The sequence below is a fragment of the Arachis hypogaea genome, chromosome 16 (assembly GCF_003086295.3).
Source record: "Arachis hypogaea cultivar Tifrunner chromosome 16, arahy.Tifrunner.gnm2.J5K5, whole genome shotgun sequence".
NCBI classification, from domain to species: Eukaryota; Viridiplantae; Streptophyta; class Magnoliopsida; order Fabales; family Fabaceae; genus Arachis; species Arachis hypogaea.
In genome coordinates this window covers 58,306,524-58,315,136 of record NC_092051.1, presented here as the reverse complement: position 1 = coordinate 58,315,136, position 8,613 = coordinate 58,306,524, and the positions used below count along the sequence as shown (strand labels likewise).

The 8,613-nt window shown below is 39.7% G+C and overlaps 1 non-coding gene across 1 annotated transcript; it reads left to right on the top strand.

The window, feature by feature from the left end:
• Positions 1 to 6,724: 6,724 nt before the first annotated feature.
• Positions 6,725 to 6,828, top strand: LOC112760042 (small nucleolar RNA R71). Its single transcript, XR_003180500.1, has one exon. It is a non-coding gene; the product is annotated as a small nucleolar RNA R71 (small nucleolar RNA).
• The last annotated feature ends 1,785 nt before the right edge of the window (positions 6,829 to 8,613 follow it).

The window sequence follows — 8,613 nt, the reverse complement described above, 5'->3', positions numbered from 1 at the left end:
TTCTTAGCCTTCATGATTCTGGCGTTTAAGCTCCAGTTTAGGCTTAAACTGGAACTTAAACTCCACATGTGATATTCAAGCTTCCTTTATTGATTTTGTTGCTTCCTTGCTTAGCCTCTTCTTCCCTGAAATCATCCAAACAAATGCATCAAAGTCTTGCAAAAATTCATGAGAAATCTTCCATTCATAGCATTCAAGTAATATAACTAAAACTCATGGAATTTGCATCAAAATCATATTGTTTGGATGGTTCATTGCTTTGTTATTCTTTTAACCATTCTTGGTTACTTTAAGCTCAAGAAAATGCATAAAACCACTAAAACTAACAGAAAAATACTAGTGAAACTAGCCTAAGATGCCTTGGCATCACAACACCAAACTTAATACTTGCTTGTCCCTAAGCAAGTCCTGAGTTATTTAAGAAGAAAGTATGAAACAGAAAGCAATTACATTGGCTATATTAGCAAGCATTTGAAGTTCCTCAGAAGGGTTTTATGCAGAAAGTTGCAGCATCACTTTTTCATACTTATCAGGTAAGATTATCACTTTTTCATTGCATCCATCAAACACTGCTATGGCCTCTTGTTATTCTTATGTCTTTGGCACTTTTCTCTTCTTTGTTTTTCTTTTCTTTTTCTTAGAGCTACTTTGCTCCTTGTTTGCTTAGTGTCATGTGTTGCACAAGCCTTTGGCATTTTCTTTTTCTTATCAGTGCACTACACATATCCACTTTAGGCATTTTAGTTCACATTTCTTCTTGAGACATTGGTGCCCAGCACCTCTTTGTGTGACTAAATGTTTTGTATTTAGGTTGCTCTTGATAATGGACTTTTGGTTGATAATCCCGGGTTAGTTAACCCAAGTTACCAAGTGTTGAAACACTCCTCAGAACCTATTCATCCAAGCATATCCTTAATACATGAACACCACAGGCATTTGTCTCAGAAGTTCAAACCATTGGTGCCTAGCTTATTTTCTCAATTTTTTTCTTTTTGGTTGCCCTTTTTCAGTGGCTTTTTCTTCTTCCTTTTCTTTCTTTTTCATGGCCAAAGACATTTATTCATCAAGATCCATAGACAGTTTTCAATTTCTACATAAAAATGATAATTCTACACTCTATTTCCAGTGATCTGACTAAACAATCAAGCATGCATACCACCACTTAATTCTACTTGATTTGTCACTAATTTAGCCAAGTTACTTTTGTTCAAACTTTTCTTTTATTTTTGGAAACAGAACAAGCATGGCAAGCACTTGTTTAAGAAGGTGAAGTTATATCCAAACATCTAGGTGCTCACTTTATTCAAAGCAATAAACAGACAAATATACTAAAAACTTCACATTCCAGAAAGATTTAACATTTACAGTTTAAACCAGAACAAGTATGCTTTTGTTTGCCCTTTTTAAAGAATTATCAAGGAAAAATACCACCTTGTGAAATTCCTTGTTTTCTCTTTGTTGCCAGGAAACACCTTGATTTCTTCTTCTTCTCCTAATTGTTGCTTAATGTTTTAAGATCCTTGTTTCCTTTCCTGCAAAGAGTGATGAAGTTGCTTGCTTCTCAAGCACTTGAGTGGTTAGCTCAACTCTGTGTGGGTAAGTATCTGAGTTTTAAATTGGTGTGTGAACACCAAACTTAGTCTCCCACTTACTTCTCTGTTCTTTGAATCCTTGAGTTCTCTTTGGAATGAAGTTGCTACTAAGGGTTTTAAGCATTTCTGTGACTGCTTAGAATAGTTGTTCCTTTCTTATAATTCAAAGGTTGTTGTGTTCAAGTGATCTTTATGGTGGAACACCAAACTTAGAGTCACACATTCCCCTTTGAATTATTGATCCACGAATTCATTGTTTGGTGTGAAACACCAAACTTAATTCCTTGCAATGCACAGAAACTACTTCACCCTTTTTATTGAAACAAATAAAAGAAACAGCAAAAGGGTATTACCTCAGGTTGGGTTGCCTCCCAACAAGCGCTTCTTTAACGTCATTAGCTTGACGGTCAGCTTCCTCAGTTGAGGTGATATTTAACTTTGTCCTTCTCATCTACATCTCCCAAGTAATGTTTGAGTCTTTGACCGTTCACAATGAAGGTTCGTTGTGACTTTTCTTCCATGATTTCTACTTGTCCATATTTGGAGACCTTGGTGACAAGGAATGGTCCAGACCACCTTGATTTTAGCTTCCCTGGAAATAGCTTCAGCCTAGAATTGTAGAGCAATACTTTTTGTCCTTCTTCAAATTTCCTTGGGGCTATGTTGCTGTCATGCTTCTTCTTTGCTCTTTCTTTGTAAATTTTGGCATTCTCATAAGCTTCCGCTCTGAATTCTTCCAACTCTTGAATTTGCAACATCCTTCTTTCTCCAGCAGCTTTGTTGTCCAAGTTCAAAAGTTTCAAGGCCCAGTATGCCTTGTGCTCCAACTCCAGTGGCAAATGGCAAGCTTTTCCATATACTAGTTGGTAAGGGGACATTCCAATTGGTGTTTTGAAAGCTGTCCTATATGCCCAAAGAGCATCATCTAGCTTAATCGACCAGTCCTTCCTTGAAGTTCCCACAGTCTTTTCCAGGATCCTTTTGAGTTCTCTGTTAGATATTTCGGCTTGCCCACTTGTCTGTGGATGGTATGGTGTGGCTACCTTGTGTTTGACTCCATATTTTAGAAGCAATGCCTCTAATGGTTTGTTGCAGAAGTGGCTTCCTCCATCACTGATGATTGCTCTTGGAACCCCAAAACGGCAAAAAATGTGTTTTCTGAGGAAGTTCATGACTACCTTATTATCATTGGTTGGAGTTGCTATTGCTTCAACCCATTTGGAGACATAGTCTACTGCCACAAGAATGTAATTATTTGAGTATGAGGAGGGAAAGGGTCCCATGAAATCTATCCCCCATACATCAAACAATTCAAGTTCCAGAATGAATTGTTGTGGCATTTCATTTCTTCTTGGCAGGTTCCCCGCTTTCTGGCATTCATGGCAGTGCTTCACTAATTCTTTTGCATCTTTGAAGATAGTGGGCCAATAAAAACCACACTGCAACACCTTAGCTGCTGTTCTTTCTCCTGCAAAATGTCCTCCATAAGTGGAGCCATGGCAGTCCCATAAGACTTCCCTTCCTTCTTCCTCGGATATGCATCTTCTGAGTATGCCATCGGAACATTTTTTGAACAAGTATGGTTCGTCCCAGATGAAGTATTTGGCATCATTTACCAATTTCTTCCTTTGATGTTTGTTAAATTCCAACGGTAAACTCCCAGTGGCCTTGAAGTTTGCTATGTCTGCAAACCAGGGTGCTTTGTGAATTACCATGAGTTGTTCATCAGGAAAGCACTCATTTATATGTGTGCTTTGTGCGCTTCCTTCTTCACATGGTATTCTTGATAAATGGTCTGCCACCTTGTTCTCTACACCCTTCTTGTCTTTGATTTCAATGTCAAATTCCTGCAACAAAAGAACCCATCTAATAAGTCTTGGTTTGGATTCTTGTTTAGCAAGTAAGTATTTTAAAGCTGAATGATCAGTGAAGACAATGACTTTAGATCCAATGAGATAGGATCTAAATTTGTCAAATGCAAAGACTATTGCCAAGAGTTCTTTTTCAGTGGTTGTGTAATTCCTTTGGTTATCATTCAAGACCTTACTGGCATAATAAATCACATGTACCAAATTGTCTTTCCTTTGTCCTAACACTGCCCCAATAGCAAGGTCTGATGCATCACACATCAATTCAAAAGGTAAGTTCCAATCAGGTGGGGCAATGATAGGTGCAGAGGAAAGTTTTTGCTTCAAAAGTTCATAGGCTAGCATGCAATTTTTATCAAATACAAAGGGTGTATCATAGACAAGCAAGTTACTCAAAGGTTTGGCTATTTTAGAAAAGTCTCTAATAAACCTTCTGTAAAAACCAGCGTGTCCCAAAAAACTCCTAACTGCCCTTACATTACTTGGTGGAGGTAATTTTTCAATGAGTTCCACCTTAGCTCTGTCCACCTCAATGCCTCTATTAGAGATTTTGTGGCCAAGGACTATTCCTTCTGTGACCATGAAATGACACTTTTCCCAGTTTAATACTAGGTTAGTCTCTTGGCATCTCTTAAGCACCAAGGCAAGGTGGTGTAGGCAGCTAGGAAAAGAATCTCCAAACACAGAAAAATCGTCCATGAAGACCTCAATAAATTTTTCAATCATGTCCGAAAAGATGGACAGCATGCATCTTTGGAAAGTGGCAGGTGCATTGCACAATCCAAAGGGCATGCGTCTATAAGCAAAAACTCCATATGGACAAACAAATGATGTTTTCTCTTGATCTTTAGGATCAACTACTATTTGGTTGTAGCCTGAATATCCATCTAAAAAACAATAGTAAGCATGTCCGGCAAGCCTTTCAAGCATCTGATCCATGAATGGGAGTGGGAAATGATCCTTTCTGGTGGCTTCATTGAGCTTCCTGTAGTCTATGCACATCCTCCACCCAGTGACGGTTCTTGTGGGTATGAGTTCGTTCTTCTCATTTGGCACCACAGTTATGCCACCTTTCTTGGGAACTACATGGATGGGACTAACCCATGGGCTATCAGAAATGGGGTAGATTACCCCTGCCTGCCATAACTTCATGACTTCCTTTTGTACCACTTCTTTCATGACGGGATTCAATCTTCTCTGAGCTTGAATGGAGGGTCTAGCATCCTCTTCTAACAAGATTTTATGCATGCATATGGATGAACTTATCCCCTTCAAATCGGCTAGGGTCCATCCAATGGCATCTTGATGAGTTTGTAGCACCTTAATCAATTCTTCTTCCTGTTCTTGGCTCAGGGCAGAGCTAATGATAACAGGGTGACTCTCATCACTACCCAAGTATGCATACTTGAGATTAGGGGGCAATGCTTTGAGCTCAGGTTTTGGTGCTTCCTTCTCTTCTTTCACTCTCTCTGGCATGCTTGGCATGGTTGTTTCAGCAGCCTTGATGTCACTAACTTCAATATCCTTGGTGAACTCCTCCTCTGCCACTTCCTTTATTGTTTTCTCAAAAGTTTCTTGTACTGCAATGTCCACTACATCAATCCTCATGCATTCCCTTAGTGATTCTGATGGATAGCTCATTGCCTTGAATACGTTAAACACCAATTTCTCATCATGTAGTCTAAGAGTGAGTTCACCCTTTTGTACATCTATGATGGCTCCAGCAGTAGCCAGGAAGGGTCTTCCCAGAATTATTGAAGCTTTGGCTTCTTCCTCCATATCTAACACCACAAAATCAGCAGGAAATATAAAATCTCCCACTTTCACCAACAAATCCTCAACTATCCCATGAGGGAATTTAAAAGTTCGATCTGCCAATTGGAGGGCCATTCTTGTTGGTTTGGCTTCCTCAATCTTCATTCTTCTCATCATTGTTAGAGACATAAATTGATACTGGCCCCTAAGTCACACAAGGCCTTCTCCACCATGACTTCTCCTATGATGCAGGGGATTTGGAAACTGCCTGGATCCTTCAATTTCTGAGGCAATTTGTGCTGAATGATGGCACTGCATTCTTCAGTTAACAACACAGTTTCCTCATTTCTCCAGCTTCTCTTCTTGGTCATCAATTCCTTTAAGAATTTTGCATATAGTGGCATTTGCTCTATTGCCTCAGCAAAGGGAATGTTGATTTGAAGCTTCTTGAAAATCTCCAAGAACCTGGAGAATTGGCCATCCTTTTCACTTTTCATCAAACGTTGAGGATAAGGTGCTTTAGGTGTATAAGGCTTCAAGACCTCTTTTTCTTTTTCTTTTGTTGCAGACAGTGTAAAAGATTGTCCTTGTTCTTTGTCTTTCACATTTTCCTTTGCTTCATCCTCTGTGGTTTCCTTTGAGATCTCCTTCAGATTCTTTCCACTTCTGAGGGTTATGGCTTTACATTCTTCCCTTGCAATAGCCTTGGCAGCATGAGAAGCGCTTGTCCCAGGGGTTTGCTTGGACAAATTCACAATTTGATTTTCTAGCTTCTGGATGGCAGCTCCTTGGTTTTGCAGGTTAGAGTTTACTTCTTCCTTAAAAGCTTTCAATTCGGTTATGTCTTGACTCATGGTTGCAAGCATTCCTTCTATCCGGTTTAATTGATCTTGAAATTGTTGGTTCGGATTAAGTTGGGTAGGTTGATTATTTTGGCCATGATATGATGGTTGGGGGTAAGTGTTTTGTGTGGCTTGGTATGATCTTTGGTTGGAGTTTTGGTATGTGGAATTGTTATGTTGGTTGTGGTTGTAAGGTTTGTGGTTTTGTGGTTGGGTTTGTTGGTTCCCCCACCCAAAGTTTGGGTGATTTTTCCATCCTGGGTTGTAAGTGTTGGAATGTGGATCATATGATTGCCTTTGTTGGTTTCCCACATAGTTGGCCTCTTCCCAATCACCTCCTTCAATGCTTACTTCCTCTTGATCTTGTGTGTGTATTGCAGCCACTTGCTTTGTTTCTAATTGCCTGGTAAGCTCTGCTAGTTGCTTGGCAAACACCTTGTTTTGGGCTAGAATTGTATCAACATGGTTCAGCTCCATGACTCCCTTAGTGTTGTGCCTTTCTGATGCATAGTAGTACTCATTCTCAGCCACTGTCTCAATCACCTCAATGGCCTCTTCCACAGTCTTTTTCCTGTTCAATGAACCTCCTGATGAATGGTCTACAGCCTTCCTTGATTCATAAGAGAGTCCATCATAGAAAATATGCAATTGCACCCAATCATGGAACATGTCTGGTGGGCATTTCCTTGTCAAGTCCTTGAATCTCTCCCATGCCTCGTAGAGAGTTTCACCATCTTGTTGTCTAAAAGTCTGAACCTCAGATCGAAGCCTATTGACCTTTTGTGGGGGGTAGAAACGTGCCAGAAACTTGCTTTCCACCTCATCCCATGTTGTTAGACTCCCCCTTGGGAATGATTCCAGCCACTTAGCTGCCTTGTCCCTAAGTGAAAATGGGAACAAAAGCAGTTTATATGCATCTTCCTGGACTTCATTGGACTTCACAGTGTCACAAATTCTCAGGAATTTTGTGAGATGTTGGTTTGGGTCTTCATTAGCACTTCCACCAAATGAACAATGATTCTCCACAAGTGATATTAGCTGTGGTTTGAGTTCAAAATTGTTGGCCTGAATGGGTGGTTTCTGGATGCTGCTACCACAATTCCCAGAGGTTGGGTTTATGTATGAACTAAGAACCCTCCTCTCAGGAATGGCATTGTTTCCATCAGCTCTCTCATGGTTGTGAACTTCTCTATCCATGTTGAGATCTAAAGCTTCCTCAAAATTGTCCTCAGATTCTCCTTCAGATTCCTCTTCTCCCACTACTCTCTTCCCTCTTGCTTCCCTTCTCAGTCTATGAAGGGTCCTCTCTGGTTCGGTATATGGAGGAGTTGATGTCTCTCCTCTCCTACCTGTCATACAAGAACACAGCACAGGCACAAACAAGTGAAATACTCTTAGTTAATGGAAGAGTATGGTTAGAGCAATTGAGGAATTAATTCAAACAGTTAGTGAGTCAGTGAGTTAGTTGCTTGAATTTAAAGGCATAAAGAAAGAAAGCATGTAACCGAGTGCAGAAATTAAAATTCAACAAGTAACTTGAACAGAATTAACAAAGCAAGAGAAATTGCTCAATCTAGTTAGCTTCCAATTGGAGAATTGTCAATCGAAAACCAATCCCCGGCAACGGCGCCATAAACTTGATGCGCATAAACTAGTTATGCTACGATTTAGGAAATTGCACGATCGGCAAAATTCCTTCCGGCAAGTGCACCGGTTATCGTCAAGTAAAAACTCACAATAGAGTGAGGTCGAATCCCACAAGGATTGGTTGAGTGAGCAATTCGGATTAGAAGTGTGTTCTAGTTGAGCGGAATCAAGATTGAGATGAGAATTGCGGAATGTAAAATTGGCGGGAAAAGTAAATGACAAGAAATTGAAATGGCGGAATCTTAAATTGCATGAATTAAAGAGCAGAAACTAAATTGCTGAAATTAAAAGGGAATGGGGGTGATTGCATGAATTGAGTTGCAGAATGTAAAGAGAAGATGTAAATCAGAATTGGGGAATTCATTGGGTTATAGGAGATATTGAGATCTCCGAATCAAAACATGTTTATCTCTTCCTCAAGCAATGCGTTCATTGAATTTTGCTTGGCAATCTTATATGATTGGATCCCAATCCCTTGGCTCACCAATTCTCTCTAAAAATGAACAAATTCCCAATCCCTTGGTTTAAATGTTCATAAGAAGAGATGATGCTCGATCACTGATTATACCACACAGTTTCATGAACCACAATTTGGTAGGATTACATGTCACAATATCCATCCAAACCCCAATCCAATTCACTGTGAGAAAGCTTCTCTAGCATGAATCCTCCATTCCTTTCCCAAGGTTCCGAAGGATTCCAATTATGGGTAGTTTCTTTCCCAAGACAACTACCCAATGGAATTAGATCGAGAAGCTTTCTAACAAAATTCAAGAGAAAAGATTGAAGAAGAAGATAAACTATTATTGATTCATTGAATTACAATAGAGCTCCCTAACCCAATGAAAAGGGGGTTTAGTGAGTCATAGCTCTGAATTCAATTACAAAGATATGAAAACTAGCTAAAAG